This window comes from Sapajus apella, unplaced genomic scaffold (genome assembly GCF_009761245.1).
Source record: "Sapajus apella isolate SASKATOON/1434 unplaced genomic scaffold, GSC_monkey_1.0 scaffold73, whole genome shotgun sequence".
In the NCBI taxonomy this organism is placed as follows: Eukaryota; Metazoa; Chordata; class Mammalia; order Primates; family Cebidae; genus Sapajus; species Sapajus apella.
The window spans coordinates 125,214-141,388 of NW_022437013.1; the positions used below are offsets into that span (position 1 = coordinate 125,214).

A 16,175-nucleotide genomic window follows, 5' to 3' on the forward strand; every position below is an offset into this window, starting at 1 on the left:
ATAGGTGTGCACCACCACACCTGGCTAATTCTTGTATTTTTACTAGAGACTGGGTTTCACCATGTTGAACAGGCTGGTCTTGAATTCCTGACCTGAGGTGATCTGCCCGCCTCGGCCTCCCAAAGTGCTATGATTACAGGCGTGAGAAACTGTGTCCAGCCTTATTTTATATTGTTATTATTATTATTTTGAGACAGAGAGAGTGTTGCTCTGTTGCCCAGGCTGGAGTGCAGTGGCTCTATCTCAGCTCACTGCAACCTCCGCCTCCTGGGTTCAAGCAATTCTCCCACCTCAGCTTTCCCAGTAGCTGGCATTATAAGCATGCTCCACCACATCTGGCTAATTTTTGTACTTTCAGGAGAGACAGGGTTTCACCATGTGGACCAGGCTGGTCTTGAACTCCTGATCTCAAGTGATCTGCTCACCTAGGCCTCCCAAAGTGCTGGGATTACTGGTATGAGCCACCATGCCCTGCCTTGTATTATTTTAAAGGAGATGTGTCATAGGGTCATAGTTGCTAACCATTTCCTTCCCTTCCCCACATTCCTATAGCCCTTTCAGCTTTTATTTCTTTCTCTATCTCCTCCACGAGCCTGTGAGCTCGTTGAAAGCCCAGTTGGTATCTTATTTGACTTTGTATCTTGGCTTACAACAAGCACCTACTGAATGTTTGTTCAATAAATAAACTTTGATGGAGGTGAGCAGGGAAAGTGCGTGGACCTACATATCATGCAGGCTATATAGCCTTCTATGTAGTTTTAAAAACACATACACTATTGGAGAAAGCTGTGAACAAAATAGTCAAGATCAATAGCATCCTCACATTTTTCACATGCAATTGGCCTGTTATCATGCTTTAACTATCTACCCTTGTTCAATGCTTCAAGATATTACAGAACTCTTCAAGATGCTTGTGACCTGTCCTTTGAATTTAGCTGAAAGTCAAACAGAAAGAAATCTTTTCAGAAGCAGTTTTTACTTGCAATCATTTTAGCATTCAAGCAGTGCATTTTACCTTTACAGTCATACATATTGTGCGTAAAACACGTTTTGACAGGCCTCCAATTTATAGATAAAAGTTAACATTTAGAAGTAAATGTAAATTGCTCCAAACTAAAGGTATATTAACATTTTTATTGTTAATATTTTCAATATATACAAGAGAAAAGAGCACAAAAAACACACATAAACCCATCACAGATTCTACATTTATCCTGATTTCCCTATATTTGCTTGGTTCATCTATTCTCTCTTCCTGTCCTTTCTTCTCCCTCCCTCCTTCCTGTGTCTCTTCCCCGAATTATTTTAAAGCAAATCTCAGAAATCCTGTGATTTCACCCCTACATAGCTATTAAGAAATGAGTTCATTTTTCCGGAAATACCTCTATTCTGTGTTATAACTGATCATTAGGTGGATTCTAATTGATCTTTTGTTTTGTTTTGTTTTCAGTACCCATTTGTATGAGTCATCTAAACCCCAAAGGGTGCCCAATCCTGTGTCATTTCCTGAAGGAATCTCAAATACCTCCAATTTAGGTAAAAGTTTCCTGTCCTCTTTTTGTACTTTATAAACAAAGATAAGATCTGAAAGCAATGGCTGTTTAAAAATAAATTAATACATAGCTTTTTCCAATAATAGAAATATTCAATTCCATTTGGTTGGATTAAAGACATCATTTAAATGTTTCTCAGGCAAGTATTTTGTAGCTTTTTAATGCAAGTCTTAATTACAATCTAAAAGCCTCTTTCCTGTGGTGAAAAATACTATTTCAAACCCAAAAACACAACAAAAATATACCTCTCCTTCCCCTATCTTCAGAAAGTACATTAACTAACTTCTTAGATTGAAATAGCCCACTTTCCTTTTGAAAGGTCTAATGTCTTCTATAACTCCTAAGTAAACTTTGACATCTACTTTCCAAAATCTAAATTTATGGGAAAATAAATCTGCTGCTAATGAAATTAATTTTCATACCTAAGAAGTATTTCCAGTTTCCTTTCTTATGAAAATTAACAAATGTTTGTGTGAAGCCAAGGGCAACTTTCAGGGATGTGTGTGGGGTGGGGTGGGGTGTGTGTGTCTGTGTATGTGTGTGTGTGAGAGACAGAGAGAAAGAAAGAGAAACAGACAGAGAGAGAGAGAGAGAGAGAGAGAGAGAGAGAGAGAGAGAGAGAGAGACGCTAGGCAAGATCAGACTAGTTACCATGCTTCATTTCAATTCCAAATAAAAATACCATAAAATATTGTGACCTTCAACTCAAATTACTATATACACTAAGCAGAAAGCTATCTGCAAGTCACTGAAAATGCCTCCTGCAGTGTTATATACCTTGCTTATATGTTAGCAAATACAGCTCTTGCTAATTGAAAAAAACTGGTTCATTTTGCTTCATACTTCCCTTTTTACTTCACATGCACATACTAAGTAAAACCAAGAGGAGACTCAACTCAGAGTAAGGATTGACTATATAACTAGCTATACTTCCCTTGGCCAGAAATATGGGGAAATTAAACTTATATGACTACCACGTGATGGAAAACCCTGAGGTATCTGAGCACCAGAAATCACTATTGCTGCCAAGTACCAATAACACCATCAAAATTTAATCACCAGTGATTTTTATTATTTTATAAATTATAAATATTAAGACAACTGCTTGATTTAACTCACTTAGGAAGAGTTGAATACCAATCTAATCACGACACGTTCTATCATGACAGCCATTTCAATCTCTATTTTACAGAATTTTGAAAAACCATTTAACTGGGATCAAAGGCATTTGAAATCCCAACACCAACACAAATATAGACAATAATTTAGATTATTGTTTGTATTAGAGTTTTAGATACCTAACTTGATTTCAAAACACATTTTTTAAAAGTGTAAACTTTCTAAGCAGTCTCTAAAGAAAAATACAGAATACACACAGAACACATTAGATTCCAAACTTCAAAATTTTGTCTTAAGACAAATTTGATTCTACTTCAATAAATAATATTTTTAAGGTCACTCCAAATGTTTAGCCAAATAAATAACAGGAATTTCAAGCTTTTAAAAGTAAATTTCTACTTAATCATTTAGTATTTAAATTTAAATTTAGTAATCTGAAAGTTAGAACCTGTCAAAATAATATTAATATAGTTACCCGCTGAGAGCAAACGTGGTTCTTTTCTTCCTGGCAGCACTGACAGACAGAACCTTCTCCCACGCCCAGAAGAGCAATCTGGAAACCCAACATTCTTCTTACAATTGCAACTTTAGAGAGCAAGTCACAACACTTCCTGCTAGAAAAAGAGAACACCCTGACAAAAGAATGATACAATACTTACGAATCCCCTTCCTGTCAGCCTGGCAGTATTTGGCGAGGAATTTAATAAATTCTAACCTAAATGCAGCACTTGGAGAAAAGTTTTCTTCTCTTTTCTTTTTTTTTTCCCAAAACCATACAAGTACTCAAGGGAATTTAAAGTTAGTTCAGGTCAAATAGCTACAACCCATATACCTATTTAGAGTTTGAACAGTAGCCAAGTAACCTGCTTATTTTAGAACACATGGAACAGCTTCTCCCCAGTGCCCAAGTCACTCGTCCATAGTCAAGAACATTACCTGCAAAGGCAAATTAACTCTCAGACCACTCACTTACAGTCTCTATTATTCATTTTGATCCATATACAACATTTACACCCCATATGCTAAGGCGCTGTAGCATTGATTTCAAGTATATACATTTTGATTTACGTCAAAAATGTAAGCTCTTCTGTGTAGGAACTATATTTTCTGCTGGAATAGCACACAGGAACTAAGCCAACTCTTGCTGAACTGAATAATTTTCTAATTGAGAGGTGAAGTAAAGAGGTCTAAAGCCAGATTGGGTTCAAATCCTTGCCTCACAGTTTATTAACTGTGCAAATTGCTTAAAACTCTTCTGCCTCTATTTTCTCATCCCAGGAGGAAGATAAGAGCAACTCCATCATGTCACAGTTTACTATTGGTTGTAAGGCTTAAATGATTTAATATGTGTCATAAATTTAGATCATAGCCTGGCACATGGTAAGTACTAGGAATGTGATAACTGCTATCATTATTGAAATTTGCCTTTAACTGGCCTAGCAGTATAATCAGTGAATCGCTAAATTAGGCAACTGGTTAGTTGCGAGTGCCTTTTATGAGAGAGAACAATCAATTGGTGCACTGGGCTAGGCTGAGGAGGCTGCTTCAGTACTGACATAGGGCAAGTTAATAATCTAAGAGGAAATGCAGCACAATGAAAGCATCAGGGTCTCAGGAGTCTGAAAGACTTGTAAGTCTGTGTGGCCCTGAACAAATTACTTAGCTTCTCTGCACCCCGGTTTCATATCTATAACAATGGAGCTATTCTGCATATTTTCCAAATCTACACCATGACCCAATGAGAAGATATAAATACATAAGAGTATCTGGGTCCAGCAAGGTGCTGCTCAGTAAGTGGCAGATATTATCCTCTGTCTGGGATAAAGCATGCATAATGCCATCTGCTGCTCTAATCTATCTCATGAGAATGAAAGAGAGACAATAGATACTCTAGTCCTTCATAAATAATATACAACAAAGTGAAGCATTTTATGATAGCATACTGAACTCTCAGCATAAGAAGGTGACTTATGAAAGTGTGAAAAGGAGCCCTTACTGGATTGTCCCTATCATGAGGCAGACAGTGTTCTCCTGTCGTCATCACTAACCACCATCAGCAGACACTGGGTTACATTTTGCCTCCTTCATGGAAGTCCTTTAATTTATCTCACCAATCACAAAACCTTTGTGAAGTATCAAAAGGCAACACAACCCAGAAGAAAAGGAATATAATGGCAGAAGTCAGAGGACATGTTTTTACATGTGTCCTTGTTGCTGACTCACTATGTGAATGAAGCTTTTTCAACTTTTCTGAGTCTCAAATTCTCCATTTCTAAAACAAGCATAGAACTATCTGCCTGTGGCCTATCGGGGAATAGTAGGTAACTACCAAGCATTTTGAATTAATTGGAAGAGTGTGTGTTACCACGCATTTTTCAGACAGAGAAGACTGGAGCATAGGCAACTGCCTCAGGTAAGAAGACAGTATCAGTTTAGACCAGAAATGTTGGTTTCTCCCCAGCCTTACCTTTTCTTCAGCCACACCTGTTGCCTCAAACCACTGAGATGGGTCTGTCCCAAATGCTACATAACCACCCTTTTCAGATATGTAGCAGTATCATTGAGGAAATTAATGTTTTAAATATGTAATCCTTCATTTTAGAAAACAGCTTTCTCTATAAGAAACAAGGTTTACAGGTTGCTGTAACAGTGCTACTTAAAAACTATTTCTTTTTTTTTTTTTTTTTTGAGACGGAGTTTCGCTCTTGTTACCCAGGCTGGAGTGCAATGGCCCGATCTCGGCTCACTGCAACCTCCGCCTCCTGGGTTCAGGCAATTCTCCTGCCTCAGCCTCCTGAGTAGCTGGGACTACAGGCACGCGCCACCATGCCCAGCCAATTTTTTGTAGTTTTAGTAGAGACAGGGTTTCGCCATGTTGACCAGGATGGTCTTTATCTCTTGACCTCGTGATCCACCCGCCTCGGCCTCCCAAAGTGCTGGGATTACAGGCTTGAGCCACCGCACCCGGCTTTAAAAACTATTTCACTGACTTTTCCTTCCCTGGTCATCTGGAATACATATGCTCTCCAGCTTTCTAAACTCCAAGGTTAATCTTCGTTCAGTGTGATCTGTCAACACCAACTTGCTAATTCTAAAGTCTCTTCACCTTAACATAATAGCATTTATTTCTACTGCAAAACATTGTAGTTAAAGTTCTAGGAATAGATATGCCCTTCAAAAAGGCACATCTTCTACTTAGTAAATGCTAGGTAGGACATTTCCTACAAGACAGTTTTTCATTTTTTGTTTTTAGATGGAGTCTCTGTCACCCAGGCTGGAGAGCAGTGGCTCAGTCTCGGCTCACTGCAACCTCTACCTTCTGGGTTCTAGCTATTCTCCTATCTCAGTCTCCTGAGTAGCTGAGATTACAGGCACCCACCACAATGCCTGGCTAATTTTTGTATTTTTAGTAGAGACAGGGTTTCGCCATGTTGGCAAGGCTCATCCAGGACTCCTGACCTCAGGTGATCCACCCACCTCGGCCTCCCAAAGTGATAGGATTATAGGCTTGAGCAACTGTGCCTGGCTTAAAAGACAGATCTACCACATCAGTAATTTAACCAGTTTTAGCATGTGGCCCATTTTGTAAACTTCTATCTTACTCACCACCTGAGGTGTGTATGGGTATGTGTGTAAAGAGGGCGGTGGGGAGCATGTCTGTGTATGTGCATGTGTGTGAACAGGACCTCGGTTTTTACTATGGGTAATGAACACTGGTTTGGGAATGTAAGATGGTGGCAAGGGTTCTGTAATAAATTCTACATTTTCATCAGCAGGCCACAGAATGAAAACAGCTTTTACATTGCGTCCCAAATTCATCAAAATGAATGCTAAGGAAAGCCGATGAAAACCAAATTCTCACTCTCACTCTCGCTGGATGTTACAAACAGAAACCAAAAAGTTAAGAGTTCAGGCCAGGCATTAAGAGTTCAGTCCGGGCCAGTCACGGTGGCTCACACCTGTAATCCCAGCACCTTGGGAGGCCGAGGAGGGTGGATCACCTGGGGTCAGCAGTTCGAGACCAGCCTGGGCAACATGATGAAACTCTGTCTCTATCAAAAATACAAAAAAGCCAGGTGTGGTGGTGTGTGCTTGTAGTCCCAGTTACATGGGAGGCTGAGGCAAGAGATGGGCTTGAACTCTGGAGGTGGAGGTTGCAGTGAGCAGAGATTGCACCACTGCACTCCAGCCTAAGCCACAGAGCAAGACTTCATCTGAAAAAACAAACATAAAGTTAAGAATTCACACACATGCACTTGTGGACACACTCCCACCCCAGGGTGGAAAGAAGAGTCACACCCTAAAAAGTTACAGGAGTTTCATATAAGTATCAGTGGGATATGTAGCTGGAACACAAGAGCTAGGCATAGTAATTCTAAAGTCTCTTACAACTTTCATCCAGACATCATGCTTTCCACCACACCCAGCACTAGGTATACTTTCCGTGTGTTACATGTACATTGGTGGCCTCTCCCACTGTGCTTAATAATACACCTCAACAACACTCATCTGTTTTCCTTATATGAAACAGGATTTTTTCCATCTTCATGACTTATAAAAACAAAGCAAACAGAAAGAAGAAAAAAAAAGGAAAAAAAAAAGCAAACAAACATAGTGAATGAAGCATAGAAGCAAAGGGATCTAACATATAAAACAGGCAACAAGTTTATATTTAAGAAACTGCTACTGTAATTTTGGGACACTATTGGAAAATTTAGGAAATTCATGCCAGGCACAGCATTAGGTATATAAACTTGTTGCATGGATGTGTCAATTTTAATAATCAAGTCACTTATGTAATTAATTTTTTCATATTTGGGGAAAAATAAGTCAGAATATATCTTAATTTCAATATTCTGGCCAGGCGTGGTGGCTGGTGCTTGTAATCCCAGCACCTTGGGAGGCAGAGGCAAGTGGATCACTTTAGCCCAGGAGTTTGAGAGCAGCCTGAGCAACATGGCAAAACCTCGTCTTTACAAAAAACAACAACAAAAAATTAGCTGGGCATGGTGGCTGTCTCCTGCAGTCCCAGCTACTTGGGAGGCTGAGGTAGGAGAATAGCTTGAGCCCAGGAGGTGAGCTGTGATCTCGCCACTGCATTCCGGTCTGGGCGACAGAGTAAGACTGTATCAAAAGAAAATATAAAATTCAGTATTCCGAGAGCGGTCTCCCTGATAGTATTTATTAGCTCTTCATTTGTGTAACTAAGTAATCAAAATTTTAAGATAAAGAAAAGGTCAAAATACATTGAACTATACATGGGGCAAGGAACGGATTTAAAAGGCATACATGCTCTGCTCATAGCTAATAAAAACATACAAAGGAATAACTCACATGCTCTATAATTTTCTACCCTGAGGATCTCCAGCTCACGCAAACAAAGAAAAGGAAGGGGAATGGGAGAAAAGTGAAGGGGGAGGGCAACGGGATAAGGAGGGAAACAACAACAAAAAATCCAACTCAACAGTTCCTAAACTTTTTGGCCTCAGGATCTAAGAATCCCAATGAGCTTGGTGACACGTGGGTTAGATCTATCAGTGTGTCTGTCACATCAAAAATTGCAACTAGGAAACTTTTAAGATATTTATTTATTTAACAATAATAAGCCCATTACAGGTTAACATAAGCTTTTAAATGAAAAATAACTATATTTTGAAAAAAAGTGTGGTGAGAAGAGTGGCATTGTTTACATTGTTACAAACAGCTTTAATGTTTAACCTAGTACAAGAAAGCTGGGTTTTTATATCTGCTTTTGGACTCAGTCTTTTGCAATACCAGTTTTGGTTCCAGTGTATGAAGAACATCTGGCCTCCTACATATATACTCTTGTAAAATGAAAGAAATATTTTAAGACGCTTTCCAGATACTTACAGATATTCTTCAATACCACACCAAAACTTGAGAAGTGGTAGTTTCTTAAAGGTTGGCTGCAGTGTAGAGTCTGGTAAACTATCAATGATTTTTTCAAAATCTATTCATCTATCTTGCACTTAGAATGGACTTTTTACCCATGCTTGATTTTGTAACATCAAGTATTGGTCATTTGGAAAAATATTGTTTCATTAAGTTATGTGGGCCTTCCAATGCTGGCACACTTTATTATACAAAATCTAACAAATCATTTTCATTAAATATACTGTCAACTTCATTAGAAAAGTCTAACTATTGATCGGATACAATGGTGACCAATGAAAGTTCTCAAAAACTTGAATTTTGCTTGAAAGCTCTAATTTTAGCATTGGCAACAAATACTCTCAGTTGTTTCCCTTGCAGTGACAGGCACACTTGGTTCATTTTTAAATAAAGTATCTGTCAGATACTTGGGTCTGAATAATCAATCAGTTAATTCAATCTTTCAAAGTAAAAATGGTTTTCTATTTTTAAAAAGGCAGCTAGTTTAGCTCACAACTCAAACAGCTGCACAAATACTTTCCCTTAAGACAATCATCACAATCATCATATATTTATATGCAGCAGAAATACTTTATGGGTACGTCTCATCTCATCAGACACAATATTAAAAAGATGCATACCTAAGAATTAAGATTTAATAAAATTATTTTTTCCTGCTTCATCAAGTACATTTGTAAATGCATGTTGTAAGATTTTGTTTCTAAAGGTGATGGTATGGTGCTGAGGAATACAATGGCTATTACTACACTGTGGTGCCACTACCTTGATTCAGCAGTTTTGCCCACTACTGCTTTTGCATCATCAGTGCAAATGTTAACACAGTGAAAAAGCAAATAACAATTTAGTTTTATCATGAAAGTAGTTTTAACCCCCAAGAGCCCATGCACCATACTTTTTGAAAACTGGTGCTTTACTCAGTAATATTTATGAAGGAGGCATCTAACTTTAGAGACAACAAACCTATAAGGTATGCAGGTTTTAACAAGAATTTTGAAACTGAAAATAAAATTAACAAAATTACATATCTAGGTTTTAACCTGAGTTCCGTACTTTTGAACTGTGAAAAAGAAAAAACATCTCTTTAATATCAATTCAAGGAAGACAAAAATCTACAGCTTCTCTACTCCAAAGCACATTTTGCTGAATCAGGTTCATGTACAAAAGGCATGGCTTTATCATGACAGTCATGACATAACATGTAGTTACATGACAGTGCTGTTTGGAAACTTTTAATAAAATTTTTTAAAAGATTAAAAAAGAAGTATATGTTACAAAATGAGTTAACCTCCAGCTCATACACAACAAATTAGATTTTTCTTCCGATAAGCGGTTAAGAATTTCTGTCTCTTGCATAAATTAGCTCAGAAAGGGTTTAAAAGTAAAACTCCATATGAAATGCAAACATTACTATCTTAAAATATTAAAAACTAAATGTACTACAGTATTCATGGGTAAAACAACATGTGGATTATTTTAAAGCAAATCTCAAATAAAAAAGAAGGGGAGAGCAAAGATGAAATAAGAACATAAAATACTGATAATTGTTAAAGCTGGGAGTTCTTAATGCTATTTTTCATAATGTGTTTGAATAAGTCCATAAAAATAAATTTTTAGGCCTGGCATGGTGGCTCACGCCTGTAATCCTAGCACTTTGGGAGGCCGAGGAGGACTGATAATGAGGTCAGGAGATTGAGACCATCCTGGCTAATATGGTGAAACCCCATCTCTACTAAAAATACAAAAAATTAGCCTGGCATGGTGGCACGTGCCTGTAGTCCCAGCTACTCTGGAGGCTGAGTTGGGAGAATCACTTGAGCCTGGGAGGTGGAGGTTCCAGTGAGCTGAGATTGCACCACTGTACTCCAGCCTGGGCGACAGAGTGAGACTCCAGCCTGGGCGACAGAGTGAGACTCCATTTCCAAATAAATAAATAAATAAGTTTAAAAAAATTTCTGCATGCTTTATAACATCCTTGGGATTTTGGAGAGCAAAATTAAATTTCCTGGCTCATATTTATTCAATAGATAAATACTGATTAAGCATCTATTCTGTAAAAGGCACTACAGTAGTTGGCATCAGGAAATATGAGGATTTCTGCAACATGATTTTCATATCCTCAAGGGGCTCAGATGGCTGTGTCTGTCCCTAAAATGGGTATAATGCTTCCACTATGACTTTTCTAAGGGGTATTTATTTATGTCATTACAAAGTACAACTTGAGCCAATTGAATTGCGACTCACTATAATGCAATTTTAAGAAAAAAAAAAAAAAAAAGAAAGGGAAATGGTGTATAAAAGAAAATACAAAAAGGAAACAAAAAATAAGAAACGAGCCTTTCCCTGGTTTCCCTCTATAAAAGGAAACCAAACAGAGATGTGAGCAAATATGGGCATGACCACATCATTTTCCACCACAACCCACCATCTTATTTCACTTCAGGACAGGAACCATCATGTCATCTCCTTTGAGTCAGCTCTTGTACTACTCACATAGGCAAAAATAACTGAGCAATACATTCATTTTCCACAGGGAGCGTTAAATACATTTAAGTATTCTATAATTTTTCAAATGACAGAAGTTACTTTTATAAATGCCATGACTTTACATTAATTTCCAGGGCTACTTGGTCCTTTCACCACCTCCCCTCACTACAAATTAAGCCCATCCTCAAGAATTAATCCACAAGTTAAACTAGTAACATTCCTCAAAAGGCCTAAGTATAACACTGATACATGAAAACTAAAAATGATGATCACAGAAGAAAATATTTACTTTAGTTATCAGCTTCTAGCTTCTTGCCCTAGATTCCAAACAAAATGTCATATTTTTCCCCATTCAAGCTGTAGATAAAATGTGCAAAAGTTCTCAAAATTCATTTAGTGAAGGTCTTTAAAAGCTGAGTGATAGCAATAAATAATTTAAAATTGCTCTACTGTTTTAATATTTAATAAGCTCTATGAGGGCTGTGAATTTTTTGTCTGTTTTGTTCAGCAATCTATTTTCAGCTTATAGAACAGTGCCTGGCATCCAGTAGCCACTCAACAAATATTTATTAAATGGATGTATGTGGAAGACTTTGCAGCCTACAGGAATTAACTCAGTGTCATATATTATAGTGGTTTATTTCATAATCAAGAATAAACTTTTAGCATTTGTATTTTTAATGCAAAGCAAATAAATAAGAATAAAACACATCTTCTCTTGTTCCATTGGCTAATCCTATAAAATACAATCGTTGCTGAAAGCTAACCTGGCCAAACACGTGATAGGTTATATCTTCTAATAGCACCAAATCCATGCTCATATTTGGCAACTGAAATGAATTTCCAAATTTTGCACCTTTAGAAAATAAAGACTTTTGAGAGAAAAGAAGTGGAGTGGAAAGTATAAAGAACTCTCAATGTATCAAGTTTTTCCTCAGACTTGCCACACACACCCTCCCCAAGAAAGAAAGAAAAATATCTCAGTGTTAAGAGTCAAAACATCACTGCATTAGCTTTCCAAATTTTAAAACAACTACTTTTTGACCTCAGGAGGAATAACAAAACCTTCAAAAGAAAGAGCCGCTTTAGCATTTCCTGCCAGCTTGCCCTAGTGTAAGATTAACCTTGTCAGTTCTTAGGAATACATATAAAATCCCCTTTAAATGACTAATTCAGATGAAGTGGTAACATGAAGCCATAGCTTTTAAGACTCTGGCTTCTACTTGTTACCAGATGTTGTCATCACTTCAAAGTGTTAAATATATCCATGAAGAATTTCAGATATATTTGCATGTGAAATATTTTCTGATTTCTGCTATTATTGTGGAGTCACATTCACGGAGAAAAATTGTTGACTTGCTATTTAATAAAATGTCCTTAAGATTCTGATGTTCACTTTGAGAGCCACTCTGTGTCAGTCTAATTCTTCCATGTAATTCTTGCAAGCATATATATACACTTTCAAAACACAATACAAATTAATTAATTAATTAATTCCATTACATTGGGAGTTTGCCTTGAATGGCTCGCTTTATATTTCTTTTGAATTTGGGGTGGTGGGGGGAAACTTTCACAAAAAGTCCAGCTGAAAAATTCGAATTTTTTGGTGTGTATACTTTTGGAATTTCTTTTTCAGACAAGTAGATGGTCCTGAGCTTTACATAATATAGTTTAGAGTTCCTTTGGCAGGTGTAATTCAACTATTCCACTATGCTTTCTGTTTGTAATCACCACTCTTCTCTGATTAATTTCTTTGGCTATGTTGCCATCAAGGTTTTATTAGCTTTTTAAAAATTTTATTTATTTATTATTTAGACAGGTTCTCCCTCTGTCACTCAGGCTGAGTGCAGTGGTGCAATCACAGCTCACTGCAGCCTCAACCTCCTCCAGGTTCAGGCGATCCTATCACCTCCCCCAGACTCAGGCGATCCTATCACCTCCGTATCCTGAGTAGCTGGGACCACAGGTGCATACACACCGCACCCAGCGAATCATTTTGTGTTTTTAGTAGAGATGGGCTTTTGCCGTGTTGGCCAGGCTGGTCTGAAACTCCTGTCCTCAAGCAATCTGCCTGACTCGCCTTCTAAAGTGTTGGGATTCAGGCGTAAGCCACTGCACTTGGCCTATTAGCTTAATTTTTTAAAAAATGTTTAAATCTCCAGAGACAGTTTAAATCAGCAACAATGGTTACTATTTTCTACACATAATGGTCATTGTTAGTCTGGCTCAACACAGAATTCTGCACACAATGTAGATTTATCCTTAAGATTGGCTGCAAAAATAACATGGTCTCTTAAAGTATTAATGGCTATATGTTCTTACCATTCAAATGTATGGGAGATACCCTACAAAAATTGGTTTATTTTATTTCTACTGAGATGCCTCAATTGTATGACTTTGAGGAGGGAAGTGAATCCATAAACATAATACTATACTGGCTCAGAGTACTAGAGACTGGATTGTAACTGACCAGTCTTACTTGTTTGGTGTTTTATTTGGCAATCTGTTACCTGGTACAGCTAAAGTGTCATCATAATGAATTCTGCCACATGTCAAAAAGCTTTTATGGTCTTCACTTCCTAAAAATCATACTGTTAGCAAAAACTAACCTATGCATCAGTAACCTCTCTTCCCTCTTCCAGCTAATTACCTCAGAAATAGGCTAAAGCAATTAGCAGAGTTCTTTTGATGAGGTAGACTGTCCTGGCTCACTAGCTGAGAATTCACTGCTCAAGAAAATGAGGTTTTAAAAGTCTCTCACAGCTGACGAAAACAAGCAATGGGGAAAGGACTCCATGTTTAATAAATGGTATTGGGAAAACTGGCTAGCAATGTGCAGAAAGCAGAAACTCGGCCCCTTCCTGTCACCTTACACTAAAATTAACTCCAGATGGATTAAAGATTTAAACATAAAACCTAACACCATAAAAACTCCAGAAGAAAACGTAGGCAAAACCATCCAGGACATAGGCATGGGCAAGTACTTCATGACTAAAACACCAAAAGCAATGACAACAAAAGCCAAGATAGACAAATGGGATCTAATTAAATTTCATAGCTTCTGTACAGCAAAAGAAACAATCATTACAGTAAACCGACAACCAACAGAATGGGAAAAAATTTTTGCAATCTACTCATCTGACAAAGGGCTAATATTCAGAATCTACAAAGAACTAAAACAGATATACAAGAAAAAAACAAACAAATCCATTCAAAAGTGGGCAAAGGATATGAACAGATACTTTTCAAAAGAAGACATAAATGAGGCCAACAAACATATGAAAAAATGTTCCTCATCACTGGTCATTAGAGAAATGCAAATCAAAACCACATTGAGGTATCATCTCACTCCAGTTAGAATGGCAATCGTAAAAAAATCTGGAGAAAACAGATGCTGGAGAGGATGTGGAGAAATAGGAACACTTTTACACTGTTGGTGGGAGTGTAAATTAGTTTAACCATTGTGGAAGACAGTGTGGTGATTTCTCAAGGATCTAGAAATAGAAATTCCATTTGACCCAGCAATCCCATTACTAGGTATATACCCAAAGGACTATAAATCGTTCTATTATAAAGACACATGGACACGTATGTTCATTGCAGCCCTGTGTACAATAGCAAAGACCTGGAACCAACCCACATGCTCATTAATGATAGACTGGACAAAGAAAATGTGGCACACATACACCATGGAATACTACGCAGCCATAAAAAACGATGAGTTCGTGTCCTTTGTAGGGACTTGGATGAATCTGGAAACGATCATTCTCAGCAAACTGACACAAGAGGAGAAAACCAAACACCACATGTTCTCACTCATAGGACGGTGTTGAACAATGAGAACAAGTGGACTCAGGGAGAGGAGCATTACACAACTGGGGGCAGTGAGGCGGGGCCTAGGGGAGGGACATTTGAGGGTGGGGAGGGATAACAGGGGAGAAATGCTGGATATAGATGAAGGGGGAATAGAGGCAGTAAACCACCTGGTTATGTAGGTACCTATGCAACAACCCTGCATAACCTCCACATGTACCCCAGAACCTGAAGTAAAAAAAAAAAAAAAAAAGTTTCTCATTATACCAAATAAATTTTAAAATGCAGATAAATTACATGTGAAGAAACAAATCTGGATATATGTTTACCATATGAGTACCATTATGTTGCATCTTCTTTAAATCACACTTTCTAAATTATAGTTTTACATTACCTAAGAGGGTCAGGAGTAAGTGAGAAGTAACATATCACTAATACAAGTGATAATAAACTTCACTGTAATGATAATGCTATGAGCCAGATGCTATAACCTAGGGAAGTTTTCATTATAGAAGTAATGCTGCTACTGTAGTTAGGGTAGTACATTTGGACTGTGATTTTCAAATGCCTTCTAAGTCTAACCACTTAATCCCACATTCACAATATTAATATGCTTTATTAAAGAATAAAGAGCCAATTTAAATATAAACAAAATGGAAAATATAACTAGAATGTTTTGTTTTGTGCCTACCACCCTGAATCAGTAAGCAGACAGGAGAGTGGAAAAGCTTTATCTTGAGAAAGCAAGACAGAAATGAAAGCATGATCTCATTCAATTTTCCCTCACCCAAAACCAACAAGGTGACATTTTCTCTTCAGTTCTTCTTCAGTCCTAATCAGTTTGACAGCTTTCCTCTTTTTAAAAAAATATCTGACAGTAAATTTCTGAGTGTTCTTTTAAATTAAGAAGTTTATCAGATGCTTTCTGTAATTTTTAAGATTTTATTTTGCAGAATCAATGATCAAAGCAAGAGAATACATAATTGTTTTCATTAAAAAACTTTTGACTTACTATTCATGAAAATAAACATATTCCAAACCCCAGTATCCTAAATTTCAACTCTTTAGTAGCATATTCCATTTTGCAATATGGGGAGACGAATTTGCTTGAGACAACAGAAAAGGTAAACCATACTTTCCTAAGGCAAAACAATAGGTTTAGGAATCTTATTAACAGCCTTATAAATCTAATGGGCGATCTTAAAAATTCCAGAAGTAAACCTTCAAAAATTTTTAAATTCAAAAACATATCAGTGATTTAGAACTTGACAGTTAAATACCTAAATCAAAATG

At 37.3% G+C, this 16,175-nt stretch overlaps 1 protein-coding gene across 8 annotated transcripts in view; it reads right to left on the reverse strand.

The window, feature by feature from the left end:
• Positions 1 to 16,175, reverse strand: part of PLS3 (plastin 3) — a 93,219-nt gene that overhangs the window by 57,973 nt on the left and 19,071 nt on the right. For 2 of the 8 annotated variants that reach the window (XM_032250762.1, XM_032250756.1), the window contains exon 1: positions 3,148 to 3,268. The exons of the other annotated variants lie outside the window; for them this stretch is intronic. The gene's annotated coding sequence lies outside the window, so the exon portion shown is untranslated. Of the gene's footprint in view, positions 1 to 3,147; positions 3,269 to 16,175 lie in introns of those variants that run through there. 8 annotated transcript variants of the gene reach the window in all.